The sequence below is a fragment of the Oncorhynchus nerka genome, linkage group LG5 (genome assembly GCF_034236695.1).
Source record: "Oncorhynchus nerka isolate Pitt River linkage group LG5, Oner_Uvic_2.0, whole genome shotgun sequence".
Classification (NCBI taxonomy): domain Eukaryota; kingdom Metazoa; phylum Chordata; class Actinopteri; order Salmoniformes; family Salmonidae; genus Oncorhynchus; species Oncorhynchus nerka.
The window spans coordinates 36079334-36095380 of NC_088400.1; the positions used below are offsets into that span (position 1 = coordinate 36079334).

Below are 16047 nucleotides of genomic sequence, written 5' to 3' on the forward strand. Positions count from 1 at the left end.
GTAACGCTAAAGCGTTTCAGATTGAATAGACTACATTAAGTATAAAAGAAAATTACTCTCCAAGACAAGCATCAGTCATTGTAATGGTCTACATATGAAGGCCTGAAGTGTGGTGAATGTGGTGATATTGTACTGTAGTCCTTAGAGGCAGATCCTAGCCAGCATTGAACACTAGATGGCGCAAGTGACTAGACTTCGATTGCTAAAGGACTAGCCATTGCGGATGCCAACAAGACTGCACTTCAAAAAACGGACTTTGTTGAGGCCTTGCAAATTATGACCCCTCAAAGTAATGGGGAAAGGGAAAGGGGGATACCTAGTCAATTGTACAACTGAATTGACTTCAACTGAAATGTGTCTTCCACATTTACCCCAACCCCTCTGAATCAAAGAGGTGCAGGGGGGGCTGCCATAGTCAACTTCCATGGTTTTGGCATAGCTTCGGCGCCGTGGGAACATTGGATTAACTGCCTTGCTCAGGGGCAGAATGACAGATATTGACCTTGATATACACTAGTAACTACAGATCATGAGAGAAGAAACATTAGTGGGCATACACATTTACTAAAAGTTAACAATATGATTTGTTGAAGGGGACCACTATTTGCCCTTAGCAATTCTACATGTATTCTATAGGTTGTTTTGAAGGTCAGAAACATTAGATAGGGATATTTGTACGTAAAAGGGTTGATATGTCACGATATTGATCCACAATGGAAGTGGATGCATTCGTTTTCTCCTCTACTGTCGTGAGCCAGAACGCATCAAGCTGATGATGGACTCAAGGGACTACGTTCCTTAAATAGGTGGGAGTGATCAGGACCCTCTCTATGGTACAGTATGATGGGACATATACTGACACTAAATTCACCTCATAAATATGTATGTATGTATGTATGTACAGAGCCTTCAGAAAGTATTCATACCCCTTGACTTATTCCACATTTTGTTGTTACAGCTTGAATTCAAAAAGGATTAAATACAAAATAATATTACCATCTACACACAATATAAGAATGACAAAGTGAAAACATGTTTTTGACATTTTTGCAAATGTATTTAAAGTGAAATACAGAAATATCTAATTTACATCATTATTCACACCCCTGAGTCAATACTTGTTGGAATCACCTTTGGCAGGGATTAAAGCTGTAAGTCTTTCTGAGTAAATTTCTAAGAGCTTTGCACACCTGGATTGTGCAATATTTGCACTTCATTCTTTTCAATATTTTTAAAGCTCTTTCAAGTTGGTTGTTGACAATTGCTGGACAGCCATTTTTAATTCTTGCCATATATTTTCCAGCAAATTTAAGTCAAAACTGAAACTTGGTCACTGACGAACATTCAATGTTGTCTTGGTAGGCCACTCCAGTGTATATATGGCCCTGTGTATAAGGTTATTGTCCTGCTGAAAGGTGAATTTGTCTCCCAGTGTCTTTTGGAAAGCAGACTGAAACATGTTTTCCTCTAGGATTTTGCCTACGCTTAGCTCTCTCTTTATTTTTTTATCCTAAACAACTCCTAGTCCTTGCTGATGACAAGTATACCAATAACATGATGCAGCCACCGCCATGCTTGAAAATATAAAGAGTGGTACTCAGTGATGTGTTGATTTGGATTTGCCCCAAACAAAACGCTTCGTATTCAGTACTTAAAGTTCACTTCATTGTCACATTTTTTCAGTTTTACTTTAGTTATTTTTTGCAAACAGGATGCATGTTTTGGAATATTTGTATTGTGTACAGATGTCCTTCTTTTCACTATGTCATTTAGGTTCGTAATGTGGAGTAACCACATTGTTGTTGAGCCATCCTCAGTTTTCTCCTATCACATCCATTAAACTCTGTAACTGTTTTAAAGTCAACATTGGCCTCATGGTGAAATCCCTGAGTGGTTTCTTTCCTCTCAGGGAACTGAGTTAGAAAGGACGCCTGTATCTTTGTAGTGACTGGGTATGTTGATACACCATCTAAAGTGTAATTAATAACCATTAGGCTCTAAAATATATTAAATGTCTGATTGAAATGTAATCCATTTTAAATTCAGGCTGTAATACATCAAAATGTGGATAAAGTGAAGGGGTGTGAATGCTTCTTGAAGGAACTATATGTATGTCTGACATTTCAAAGTGAAAATTACAAACTTCAGAAGCTTTATTAACACATCTGAAACACACTACAAGTTTGAAACGTTCTGCATTGCAGGAAAGTTCTCCTGCAGCAGTGAGATCAAATTAAGATCCTACATCTGTAGGTAGGTAGGTATGTATGTGCTGTATGCATCGATCTCTATAAAACCATGCCATCTGTCCCATGCACTGCCCATCAATAACCCTGACATTGGAGAAGTGGCCCCCAACAAGGACAAGAGGCAGACCCCCATGTTCTACTACAACAGTATGTGTCTCAGATCCACTGTGGATAAGCTGAGACCATCAGTCAAAGGGACAGGCAAGTTGTATCAGTGACTACATGGCAACTGAGGAGAGGAGGGCTGCAGTGCACAAGCAGTACAAATAGAACATCACAAGAGATGCTGGGAAAGTGTCTATCTATGTGTACCTTCAACCATGCCTGTCTTTGTCTGAGTGTGGCATAAGCATGTGTCTAACTCAACTGGTAAGCTGGCTGCTGCTGTGATGAGATGGACTACAGATACCTTGCTCTCCGGTAATAACGTGCTCATGGCATAGGTTTTCAACTTGGGATGTGAGTGGCGAGAAAGAGAGATGGTCGCCCTGCTTGTCAGGGCTGAGGCGTGCGTGTGTGTGTCCATGTGTTCATGCGTGTGTTTGCCTGTATGTGTTTGCAAACCAAGTCTGTGTGACCTGCAGTGTGCCAGCCTGCCAGGGTTCCATTCATTACTGTTACCATCGCTGTTCTTCTAACTTCTCTCCCAGCCACAGCCTCACAAGAGGGGGAGGAGAGCCTCCATGGACAACCTAAAGTCCAGTACAACACACAGGCGATTCCAGTAGCTATTAGAGCAACATACACAGTCAGCATTGCGTCAATACTATCAGTGCCATAAAAGGCAAACCAGTACTAACTCCAAGCTGTGAGCACAATCAGCAATATAGATCAATGGAGAGAGACAGGAATGCTGAAGCTAGATGTATTGGAGTGCCGAACCGTTGGTGTTGTGTATGTTTTGTATACAGGATGGGTGTGAAGTGTGTGCCAGGTTGACAGTGACTGCGTAGGCCAGGGTACTATTGTGCCGCCTGCTGCCATACAAAGGCACACAGATGGAGCGCGACGATCCCGGCGAGTTGTGCTGCTCACGCTGTGAACAAGGATATTTCAGACAGCACCACACAGCCTGCCTCCGTCACTCTGCCAGTAAACAATGATATCATTGATTCCTCAGAGAGCGGGTGCTGTTACATCTTCTACCCGCTAGGGGTACTGTGTTACGGAGTGCCACGAGATATGGGATGTGCTCCGAAGAGTGTGAACCTTGGGCTGCGTTTACACAGGCAGCCCAATTCTGATCTTTTTTTTTCTTCACAAATTGGTCTTTAACCAGATCAGCTCTGAAAAAGATCTAATCACATCAGATCTTTTTACATCAGATCTGATGTGATTGGTCAAAATGCCCAATTAATGAAAAAAATATCAGAATTGGGCTGCCTGTGTAAACACAGCCATAATGACCTCTGTAGATAGAGCCCAAAAAATTACTACTGTCTCCTATTAATGGCACCAGTCTATCAAGTTAAATCATTGTTAATGAATTTCTAATTTGGGATTGAGAGGTTAGGCAGAACTTGGGGGACAGGCATTGATTATAGTGAGAAGCTTAAACCTGATAGAGGTCAAAGCATCAAAAATATAATTGGTAGCATCCTGAAAGTACATTGAAATTCCTTAAAAGTACATTTTGGAATGTTATCTAAATCATTGCATTTCAAAACACTGAGCTCAGTGCAAGAGCTTCCTTGGTATAGTTCTGGCTCAAAGAAAGGACCTCCCATGGATGGAGAACAATATGGCATAATCTCTAATTAATAATGTTATATGGTAACAAATGAGGCAGTTCTAAACTGCATTGCTGCTGGCCTCTGAGTGCTTACAGTTAATTGGTTCTGCTGGTAAACAACAGCTACATCATCCATGTTGCAGCACAGTAGACTAGGCCACCACTGCCATGACGACAACCAGCGTTGCTATGGAGACTGTCCACCTGAGCATGTGTGATTGTTATGGGGATGGGGGAAGGGGTATTACAAGAGACAAGACCCTTCCTCAAGGCTCTGTGAGGAGAAGAGCTGGATCCTAGTTGTGGCTGAAAGGCTGGGCCACGGGGCTGGGGTGACAGCCTCAGAGCTCTCTGCTGCCCTCCAGGGCCTGGAGGACTGACTGCAGCAGCATATAATGACATGGACTATCGTGACTGGGACTGGTACCCCCAGGGTATTGACTATGATGTTGGGGAGCAGCTCCAAACTCCACCGTGGGGACTAATGACAAAGCAGAAGAGCAGTTCTTAGCTCTACCGTGGGGACTAATGACAAAGCAGAAGAGCAGCTCTGAGCTCCACCATGGGGACTAATGACAAAGCAGAAGAGCAGCTCTGAGCTCCACCGTGAGGACTAAAGACAAAGCAGAAGAGCAGTTCTTAGCTCTACAGTGGGGACTAATGACAAAGCAGAAGAGCAGCTCTGAGCTCCACCGTGGGGACTAATGACAAAGCAGAAGAGCAGCTTTGAGCTCCACCGTGAGGACTAAAGACAAAGCAGAAGAGCAGTTCTTAGCTCTACCGTGGGGACTAATGACAAAGCAGAAGAGCAGTTCTTAGCTCTACCGTGGGGACTAATGACAAAGCAGAAGAGCAGCTCTGAGCTCCAGCGTGAGGACTAAAGACAAAGCAGAAGAGCAGTTCTTAGCTCTACCGTGGGGACTAATGACAAAGCAGAAGAGCAGCTCTGAGCTCCGTCGTGGGGACAAATGACAAAGCAGAAAAGCAGCTCTGAGCTCCACCGTGGGAACTACGCAACTACCAACAAAAGGAGCAGCTCCTTGTCTATATATATGAACTTGTTTGTATTTGTCCACAGTGGCATTTCTGGTATTTCAAAAATCAAAAATAATCAAACATAAAAATAGCAAACATGGGAACAAAGGGCTGTGAAGTCCATCCAACATCAATTCAGTACTGTCTAAACTGTATACCAGTCTCTTTCCTCATTAAACCACTGTGCAGTAGCAGATAGGCCTTACATCTCACTTAAAGCACACAGGAAATAAGCAGAGTAGCAGACTAGATCTAATACCTGGCTATTACCATATGCCCCCTCACCTTTTGCCTAGTAGACTTGGAGATCCGAGTCTGGCAGAGTAATTATGGGGTGTTCTGCCTCAGAGGAGTGGGGGAACAGACGTCAACAGTCTTAGACGTCAATGGAGACTAATTATAAGAACACATGGTGCTGTGCTATCCAAAGACTAAAAGCAGAGTTGCTCTGCCTAACTTTCTGTCTGACTGACTACTCGACTGAGAAAAAAACGGCTATTGATCAGAGACTTTGAATTCTCTTCAGCCACTATTAATATTCATTCACACGCCTCAAAAGGTTTGATGTGACGCTGATCTGACAGAGGATATTTAGTTCCACAGCCTTGGTGTCTCCATCTTCCCTATCAAATTGTCACATCCACAAATAATGAAGAGAAACGTCATTCGAAATAACTGCATAGAACAAAATGTTAAAGTATTCCAAAATGGCAATCCTTGATTCCATTCATGTCAATCATGAATTCATATACCTGCATTCACATCAATGAACAGCATTTGCCTTCCAGCCTAAGCTGCCTAAAGCAGTGACACATGCCGCCAGGTTCCAGTCTCTTAGCAATACACACACAGCCGTAGTAATACACACACACAGTTATGCACACAGTCTTAGTAATACACACAGTGTTTGAGATGGGTGCCTTGTAATGACGTGGATAAATCTCAATCAGAGGCACCAAACGGTGTGTGAAATAGCAAAGCTCCAAGACGGGTCTGACCTGAATGACTAATAGGAGTCGCACGCACGCACGCACGCATGCTCGCACACACACACATGCACGCACGCACGCACACACACACACACACACGCACGCACGCACGCACGCACGCACGCACGCACGCACGCACACACACACACACACACACACAAACACGCACACGCTCACGCACACACGCACACGCACACGCACACACACGCACACACACACACACACACACACTTGCTCATTTGTATGACACACACCGAGTCGAACGGAGAACCACAGGCCACGGCAGCTTTACTCTCCTTCCTCTAACGACATTTCCCTATTTCACCAGCAGGGCCAGACGAGGGATGTTCATCTTAAAAGCTACAGTCCAAGAGCCCTGGAAGACACTGAGCTCATTCTCTACAACCCACCACCAATAAAGCCTGATTGACAATGTCTGACATTGCCCCTCTGTCTCACTATGATGTGCGAATGGGAAAAGAGTCTATTTTAACGTTCAATATCAGTGATGAAACATTCATGAGATGATGTCAATGGACGAGGGATTATCATGTTGATGTCCAAAATGAGTCAAGTCGATTTCCTTTTTTCCTCTGTTGACGGAAATTGAAAATGAAACCTGCGGTGTGGTGTGTGACTCAACTCTGCAGATGCCCGTCCGGTCCCTGGCTGTATTACCCCAGTGGGTTGTGGGTAAATGGATAAACTATGATAAAGGTGAGGGATGTGGTGAGCAGAGGGCGTGTAAAAGCCCCGATGATCGACAGTTCAGTGAAGGGTCACGAGGAGCATAAATAACACATTTAAAAGCAGAGGACACCTCTGAAGGGCAACGTGTCAACATGACCGCCTGTATGGCGACATTACAGCAGGGAGCGGGTCATACTACAGACAGATAGTACTGAGGCTGAGAGGTCCCTAGAATTAGAAGGATTGTGGTAAGACCTATTGACTGTAATTCTATAGGTCTTGGTATATAATTACAGTTACAGTAGCCATAGGGTCATAGCTACTCCCACAGCCCACAATGAGGCCATTCAGACTCTACACAATCAGGTTGCCATGGCGCTGTTGATGTCTGTTTCTGGGTTAGCCACTGCACACTGTCACATTCTAACCTACTTATATCATTTGACTGAGGAGGAGAGAAAGGAGAATTGGACCACATAACACGCAATACACACACGCACACAGTGACTGTTGCACACACATACACACACACAGGGAGACAGCCAGCCCTGATAACACACACACAGGAGACAGCCAGCCCTGATAACACACACACACACACACACACACACACACACACACACACACACACACACACACACACACAGGGAGGCAGCCAGCCCTGATAAATCTGATAATGAGGTTCTAACTGACAATCGTCACGACAACAAATGCCTCAATTACAGCCAGCAGAGAAAACAAACAGGAGGCAGGAGGAGAAAATCAAATCCCTGTGCCACTGAACTGCCAAAATGGACGATTGTACAGCACACACACACACACGCACATGCACACACACAAAGGAGTTGAGTGGAAGTAGTTACTGCAAAAATAATGAAGGTCTGGCCTTCTGCATGGGCAGACAGTCTTTATGAATAATGCAGTTCAGTCCTGACAGGGAGGAGCATGGTTAAGCAGGCCAGGAAGTGTGAAGTGATGCTGGCCTACATTCTCCTGCCTGCCAGCCAACCAGCCAGCCAACCAACCAGCGAACCATCAAGCCAATCAGCCGACCTGCCAGCCAATCAGCCGACCTGCCAGCTAGCCAACCAGCGAGCCAACCAGCCAGCCAACCATCCAGCCAGCCAGACCCATAAAGCTGGTAATGGGATGTAGATAGGGCTTTGATACTCATGCTCTGGCCGGGTCAGACTGACAAGTCTACTGGGTGAAGGAGACACAGCATAGCGGATATAGACCCACCCCTAGAGGACTACAGGTCAGGGCTGGGTTTCTTTCCCGAAAATTGCATCCTCCACTGTCCTGGCTCACCCTCTCACAGATCTTACGGGACTGACTTGATGAAGGCTTCATAGCTGAAGTCACACCTATTCAGTCAGATTTTTAAAGGGAAGTGAATGAGGCCAGAAGGATAGGAATGAAATCTAGCCATGATGAGAGATCTGTTCTATTAGAAGGAAGTCACAGTGTTAGCCCATCTGTCAATCCCCTTGCTACTGATCATGCTACCAGCTGCTACATGCTAATCTTAGCCCCCACCAGGCCACACTGGTCCAAAAGAACCCTGCTCACCTCTACTTCCTCTGGTTTTAAATAGCTGGGGAAGTTTTTGCTGGCACGCTGGTGTGACTAGGTAAGAGGAATAAATACATTTTGCTTGGGCATGCAGTTTGGAATTCTAAATTCCCACGCTCCTAATATGTTTCCTGGAGTAGGTGTCGGGACGTGTCGGGTATCTTTCTGCCTGTCTTGGCAGCATGGCACGGAGTGCTGGCATAACTCTGCCATGACGACTGACTCTAGATCAGAGGATGAGAGCACCAGGGGATGGACGGAACTGAGCCTGCTGCTCTCTGTGCAGTTTGTGAGGAAGTGTGATCACTGGACATACTGTGTGTGTGTGTGGCAGTAGAGGCTCATTGGAGGAGGAAGGGGAGGACCATCCTCCTTAGTGAGTTTCATGAAAATAAAAATAGTGAAACAAAAATAGTTATAATTTTTAGGTAAAACTGTACTTAATATATTCACGTCACCAAACATGTTATTAAAACGCACTGTTTTGCATTGAAGGTCTACAGTAGCCTCAAAAGCACTCTGTAGGGTATCACCATGATGTGGCCGGAGGACAGCTAGCTTCCGTCCTCCTCTGGGTACATTGACTTCTATACAAAACCTAGGAGGCTCATGGTTCTCACCCCGTTCCATAGACTTACACATCCTCCAACCTCTTGCAGCATGAACTGACATGTTGCCCACCCAGTCAAATGAATCTAGTACTGAAACCATAAGCTACAGCTAGCTAGCACTGCAGTGCATAACATGTGGTGAGTAGTTGTGACACAGTATGTATATGGGGCAAATCTCAGCAGTGCTAGGTAGCTGTGACCTACAGTAAGCAGCAAAGACTGTATTACTTTGCATGGAGTGCAAGGTGTAGAATTTGTAAAATCAAGCCTCAGTCAGTTGTAATGTTAGGTTTTACCAAGGCCCAAATCTGTTGCACTCTGTAGATACTCTCTCCAAAAGGGCAAGCAGACTCTTCTAACAAGCACGACAGCAGATTTTGATTGCTACTCTGTGCTGCTTGTGTAGATCAATTATTCATGGGACTTTTTTACCACTAATTTGGGAGTACGATCCAAAAAACTCAAAAAGTAGGGTGTCGTTACCTCCCTCCTTCCTCATCCTGTTGTGACACGAACAGAGTACAACGTCAATGCCTGTGGAGTAGGCTAAATGTGGGGGAATGGATTAAGGTGATTCAGGGCAGCTCAGCCTTCATCTCTGCTGTGATTCGTTTCTGCCTGGGCCTCCCAGACTCCTCCCAGCCTCCTGTTTACAGTCCTATCAGAACTTTTGAGGTGGGGAGAGGGGGGCTCAGCAACCTGACACACCTTTGCTGCAGTGGAGGAATACATTGATGCCCCTCCCTTTCATTCTCCCTCTCTCCGTCCCTCCCTCTCTCCGTCCGTCCGTCTGTCCGTCCGTCTGTCCCTCTGTCCTACTACTGTATCATCCTCTCTATCTATCTCTTTCAGAGTGAGTCAGGGAGGGACGTAGAGATGTGTATTCAGGAGAGCTGTTCACATCACACTCTGGCCTTGAGATCAGTGAATCTCATCCTGTCTGTCTCTGGTCTCAACTCACAGAGCCAACAAACTAGGATTTACAGACGTTTCAGAGTCACAGTCTCATTAGAGATGGCTACTGTTTGATTATGTAACATTTGGGAGGGGGTACGCAGTATTCCGTTTCAACTGTTTGTCATCTTGCTCTGGGTGCCTTTCATTTGAATGATGTGACGGAGGGTTTGCGCAGAGAGCTGGCCCGGCAGACTTGACTCGGCAGACGATCGGGCAGCGAGACACTACCACGGCTCTCTGAACGGGAGGTTCAAGGGTAAATAGCAAATAGAAATTCCTTTCATTCTCCCTTTTCGAATGCCCCCCCCCCTCGCTCTATCTCAAAATGTTTTTAAAAAATGCGGCAGTCTATTAGCTTCAGGTGGCGTGATGTTTGGATACAATAAAAGCATTAAGGTCTAGTTTCTCAAAGCATCCTTAGGCATTAATAAAGACACGAAGAGAGATAAAATCAGCACTCTCCATAACAGTCAAATCAGCGCAGTCGAAACTGAGAAAGATCCCCACAGCCTGAGAGACAGAGAGGGAGTTAGAGTGGAGTTTCACAGAGCCTAGGGGCCTCAGGGCACATTAACACCTACAGCCCCCGGGGTTAGCAGAGCTCCCCTTGTTAGCACCCCTAGAGCCCCCTAGTCCCAGTGGTATGTACTGAGTCAGGGGGTTACGCAATAATCGTATTGGGAGATTTCTCTGAGCGCCCCAGGATGATGAGGAATCAGTTCATGTGATTATGGACCCCTGTCCACAAGCATCATATTACCACAACTTAAATCGCCAACCTCAAGTCGGGATTGGGTGTCGTTTTGGATTGGAAGTGGTGGCATTCGATCCCACGTAAAAAGCAGCTGCCATAACAAGCGCTAGCTCTCATGAGCTATAGGTTATGTGTAGGGACAATGTAAATAACACGAGATCAAAGATAGAATTTAGATCAGACAAAAAAATGGGAGAGAAGCCCTGGCTGGATCTCTAGGAATGACCTCTACTCTCCAAACCTGATCCAGGATCAGTGACGATTACCCTGGTGAGGCAATAACATGCTGGGAGGATATTAAACCAATGTTCTGGCAGACCTAGAGACAGACTAACCATGGATGAGAACAACCACCTCTTGATTTGCGGGTGATCAGTGCTACTGACTGCCTGCCTCCCTGCTTGCCTTGCGGATTGCCTGCTCATTACATCACCCACAACACGCATCTGAAGCAGCCCATAAGGAACGCCCACAGAGCAGAGGTGAGAACACATGCCCTGTGTTTCCACCACCGCGCCATACATAGCTCTGCTACAGTTCGCGCTATGCTATCACGTCAACACCGGGAGGGAGAAAAGAGAAAGCCATGGAGGTGATGGAATCTGCCCCTGTGGGTCTAAATCTGTTTCTTCTGTCTGATTTGGGTGGGAGGGTGTTGTTGTGGGAGGGTGTTGCTGTGTGTGTATGTGTATGTATGTATGTATGTATGCGTGTGTGTACTATGTACTGAAGGACAGCTGCTAGAGTGTAGTGTCAGAGCTGCCTGATGTGATGTAATGTGTGATGTCTCATGTGTCCAGCCACTGGATTAGGGGGCTGACATGAATGGTTGCCATAGGGATCTGGGTCTGAAGGGGTGAGCATGGTCAAATCAAATCAAAGTGTATTGGTCACGTACACAGATTTCCAGATGTTATCGCAGGTGCAGCGAAATGCTTGTGTTTCTAGATCCAACAGTGCAGTAATAGCTGGCGAAAATAACTATAAAAAACTATACACGCATAATCCAGAAAAATAAAGAAATAAAGAAATATCAGAACAAACAGCTAGTTTTTTTTCTGACCAGCACTGTCCCAGAGCTGTGGTTGCTGGGGTGTGTGGGTGGAGGGGCTAGGCTGTGGGTAGCTGGGAGTGTGGGTGGAGGGGGCTTGGCTGTGGGTATCTGGGATGTGTGGGTGGAGGGGGATAGGCTGTGGGTGGAGGGGGATAGACTGTGGGTAGCTGGGTGTGTGGGTGGAGGGGGATAGGCTGTGGGTTGCTGGGTGTGTGGGTGGAGGGGATAGGCTGTGGGTTGCTGGGTGTGTGGGTGGAGGGGGATAGGCTGTGGGTAGCTGGGATGTGTGGGTGGAGGGGGCTTGGCTGTGGGTATCTGGGATGTGTGGGTGGAGGGGCTTGGCTGTGGGTATCTGGGATGTGTGGGTGGAGGGGATAGGCTGTGGGTATCTGGGATGTGTGGGTGGAGGGGCTTGGCTGTGGGTAGCTGGGAGTGTGGGTGGAGGGGGATAGGCTGTGGGTTGCTGGGTGTGTGGATGGAGGGGGATTGGCTGTGGTTTGCTGGGTGTGTGGGTGGAGGGAGATAGGCTGTGGGTTGCTGGGTGTGTGGGTGGAGGGGGATAGGCTGTGGGTTGCTGGGTGTGTGGGTGGAGGGGGATAGGCTGTGGGTATCTGGGATGTGTGGGTGGAGGGGGCTTGGCTGTGGGTATCTGGGATGTGTGGGTGGAGGGGGCTTGGCTGTGGGTATCTGGGATGTGTGGGTGGAGGGGGCTTGGCTGTGGGTAGCTGGGAGTGTGGGTGGAGGGGATAGGCTGTGGGTATCTGGGATGTGTGGGTGGAGGGGGCTTGGCTGTGGGTATCTGGGATGTGTGGGTAGAGGGGTCACGTACACAGATTTCCAGATGTTATCGCAGGTGCAGCGAAATGCTTGTGTTTCTAGATCCAACAGTGCAGTAATAGCTGGCGAAAATAACTATAAAAAACTATACACGCATAATCCAGAAATAAAGAAATAAAGAAATATCAGAACAAACAGCTAGTTTTTTTTTCTGACCAGCACTGTCCCAGAGCTGTGGTTGCTGGGGTGTGTGGGTGGAGGGGCTAGGCTGTGGGTAGCTGGGAGTGTGGGTGGAGGGGGCTTGGCTGTGGGTATCTGGGATGTGTGGGTGGAGGGGGATAGGCTGTGGGTGGAGGGGGATAGACTGTGGGTAGCTGGGTGTGTGGGTGGAGGGGCTAGGCTGTGGGTAGCTGGGAGTGTGGGTGGAGGGGGCTTGGCTGTGGGTAGCTGGGTGTGTGGGTGGAGGGGATAGGCTGTGGGTGGAGGGGGATAGACTGTGGGTAGCTGGGTGTGTGGGTGGAGGGGGATAGGCTGTGGGTTGCTGGGTGTGTGGGTGGAGGGGGATAGGCTGTGGGTTGCTGGGTGTGTGGGTGGAGGGGATAGGCTGTGGGTTGCTGGGTGTGTGGGTGGAGGGGGCTTGGCTGTGGGTAGCTGGGAGTGTGGGTGGAGGGGGATAGGCTGTGGGTATCTGGGATGTGTGGGTGGAGGGGGCTTGGCTGTGGGTATCTGGGATGTGTGGGTGGAGGGGGCTTGGCTGTGGGTAGCTGGGAGTGTGGGTGGAGGGGGATACACTGTGGGTTGCTGGGTGTGTGGATGGAGGGGGATTGGCTGTGGTTTGCTGGGTGTGTGGGTGGAGGGGATAGGTTGTGGGTTGCTGGGTGGAGGGAGATAGGCTGTGAGTAGCTGTGTGTGTGGGTGGAGGGGGATAGGCTGTGGGTTGCTGGGTGTGTGGGTGGAGGGGATAGGCTGTGGGTTGCTGGGTGTGTGGGTGGAGGGGGATTGGCTGTGGGTTGCTGGGTGTGTGGGTGGAGGGGGATAGGCTGTGGTTTGCTGGGTGTGTGGGTGGAAGGGGATAGGTTGTGGGTTGCTGGGTGGAGGGGGATAGGCTGTGAGTAGCTGTGTGTGTGGGTGGAGGGGATTGGCTGTGGGTTGCTGGGTGTGTGGGTGGAGGGCGATAGGCTGTGGTTTGCTGGGTGTGTGGGTGGAAGGGGATAGGTTGTGGGTTGCTGGGTGGAGGGGGATAGGCTGTGAGTAGCTGTGTGTGTGGGTGGAGGGGGATTGGCTGTGGGTTGCTGGGTGTGTGGGTGGAGGGGGCTGTGGGTTGCTGGGTGGGTTGCTGGGTGTGTGGGTGGAGGTGGTTAGGCTGTGGGTTACTGGGTGTGTGGGTGGAGGGGATAGGCTGTGGGTTGCTGGGTGTGTGGGTGGAGGGGATAGGCTGTGGGTTTCTGGGTGTGTGGGTGGAGGGGATAGGCTGTGGGTTGCTGGGTGTGTGGGTGGAGGGGATAGGCTGTGGGTTGCTGGGTGTGTGGGTGGAGGGGGATAGGCTGTGGGTTGCTGGGTGTGTGGGTGGAGGGGATAGGCTGTGAGTAGCTGCAACGCATCACACCTCCCCCACACTGCTTATTCATCACACCGCCCTTCGTCGGACCGGGTTGCCTCGGCACCAGATTTGATTTGCTTCTCAGATGAAGACTCACAGGTCCCTCCTGTGCCCTGCATGCTGATGGGGGAGTGTGGAGGTGTGTGTGCGCGTGTGGAGCGGAACAAGGCTGTGAAACAGAACAGAACAGCGAGCAGTCTGCTGGAGGTTACTGAGGAAAACAGAGCACGTCCCAACCGGGCCAATCGAGTTACTTTACATCATTTGACAAACACCTGCAGCACTTAATGGAGTGGCACGTCACACCTTGGCAGGACCGCGGGGGACGGGGGACGGGGGACGGGGGACTCCTGCTGGCTGTAGAGGAGGGTTGAGGTAGCAAAGGTTTGACAGGTGAAGGATGGTGTCTTAGTTAACACTGTGCATTATTTATGTCAGGCTCGTCTATAGTGCGCCCGAGGCCCTGCCACTGCTGCCAACCTTCAGCCCCAGGAACATAAGCTAAGGCTCCTAGAGATTTATTAGGATCCCCATGGCAACGGCTAGTCTTACTGTGTTCGGACACATAACGAAAAAGACATTACGGACCCAAAATATACATTATAATTTACATACATTTAAAAAACATGAATATGTAGTGTGTGTGTGTGCATCTACATATAGTACACACAACAAGTAGGTCGTATGGGGGAGAGGCGTTGTGCCGCGAGGTGTTGCTTTATTTGTTTTTTGAAACCAGGTTTGCTGTTTACTTGCTCTATAAAAGATGGATGGGAGTTCCTTACACTCATGGCTCTGTATAATACTTTACATGACCTTGAATTTGTTCTGGACCTGGGGACTGTGACAAGACCCCTGGTGGCATGTCTGGTGGGGTAAGTGTGTGTGTCAGAGCTCTGTGTAAGTTGATTATACAAACCATTTGGAATTTCCTTATAAAACAAGAAGTGAAGCAGTCAAACTTTAGTCAACTCTCAGCTAAGATTGACTGGCATGAATAGTATTAATATTAGCCCTCTGATTACAATGAAGAGCAAGACGTGAGGCTCTGTTCAGGGCCAGTTGCAGCTTAACTAGGTCTTTCTTTGCAGCACGTGACCATATGACTGGACAATAATCAAGATAAGATAAAACTAGAGCCTGCAGGACTTCCTTTGTGGAGTGTGGTGTCAAAAAAGCAGAGCATCTCTTTATTACGGACAGACCTCTCCCCATCTTTACAACCATTGAAACTGATAGAACCAGTAAAGGTCGCTTTCCCACTCTTGCGCAGCGGAATGACTTTGGCTTCCCTCCAGGCCTGAGGACAAACATTTTCCTCTAGGCTCAGATTAAAGTTATGACTGATTGTGGCTAAAGAGTCATCTCCCATCCTCAGTAGCTTTTCATCTAAGCTGTCAATGCCAATAACAATACTTTTTTCACCTCTCCCACACTAACTTTCCGAAATTACAATGCTTTTCTTTCATTATTTGTTTTTTTATGCATGAGTACGATGGCTCACTGTTTGTTGTTGGCATTTCCTGCCTAAGTTTGCCCACTTTGCCAATCAAGTAATTATTAAAATAATTGGCAACATCAAATGATTATGTGATGAATAAGCCATCTGATTCGATGAAAGATGGATATGAATGTGTTCCTGCCCATAATTTATTTTAAAGTACTCCAGTGTTTCCCCATCATTCTTTATGTCATTGATCTTGCTTTCATAATACAGTTTCTTCTTATTTTTGTTGAGTTTAGTCCCATAATTTCTCATTTTGCTGTAAGTCAGCCAGTCAGATGTGCAGCCAGACTTATCAGCCACTCCTTTTGCTGTAAGTCAGCCAGTCAGATGTGCAGCCAGACTTATCAGCCACTCCTTTTGCTGTAAGTCAGCCAGTCAGATGTGCAGCCAGACCAGACTTATCAGCCAGTCAGATGTGCAGCCAGACTTATCAGCCACTCCTTTTGCTGTAAGTCAGCCAGTCAGATGTGCAGCCAGACTTATCAGCCACTCCTTTTGCTGTAAGTCAGCCAGTCAG

At 47.6% G+C, this 16047-nt stretch overlaps 1 protein-coding gene across 3 annotated transcripts in view; it reads right to left on the reverse strand.

Moving 5' to 3' along the window:
* fgf13a (fibroblast growth factor 13a) overlaps positions 1-16047 on the reverse strand; it is a 267849-nt gene that overhangs the window by 45871 nt on the left and 205931 nt on the right. The gene's annotated exons all lie outside the window — the stretch shown is intronic.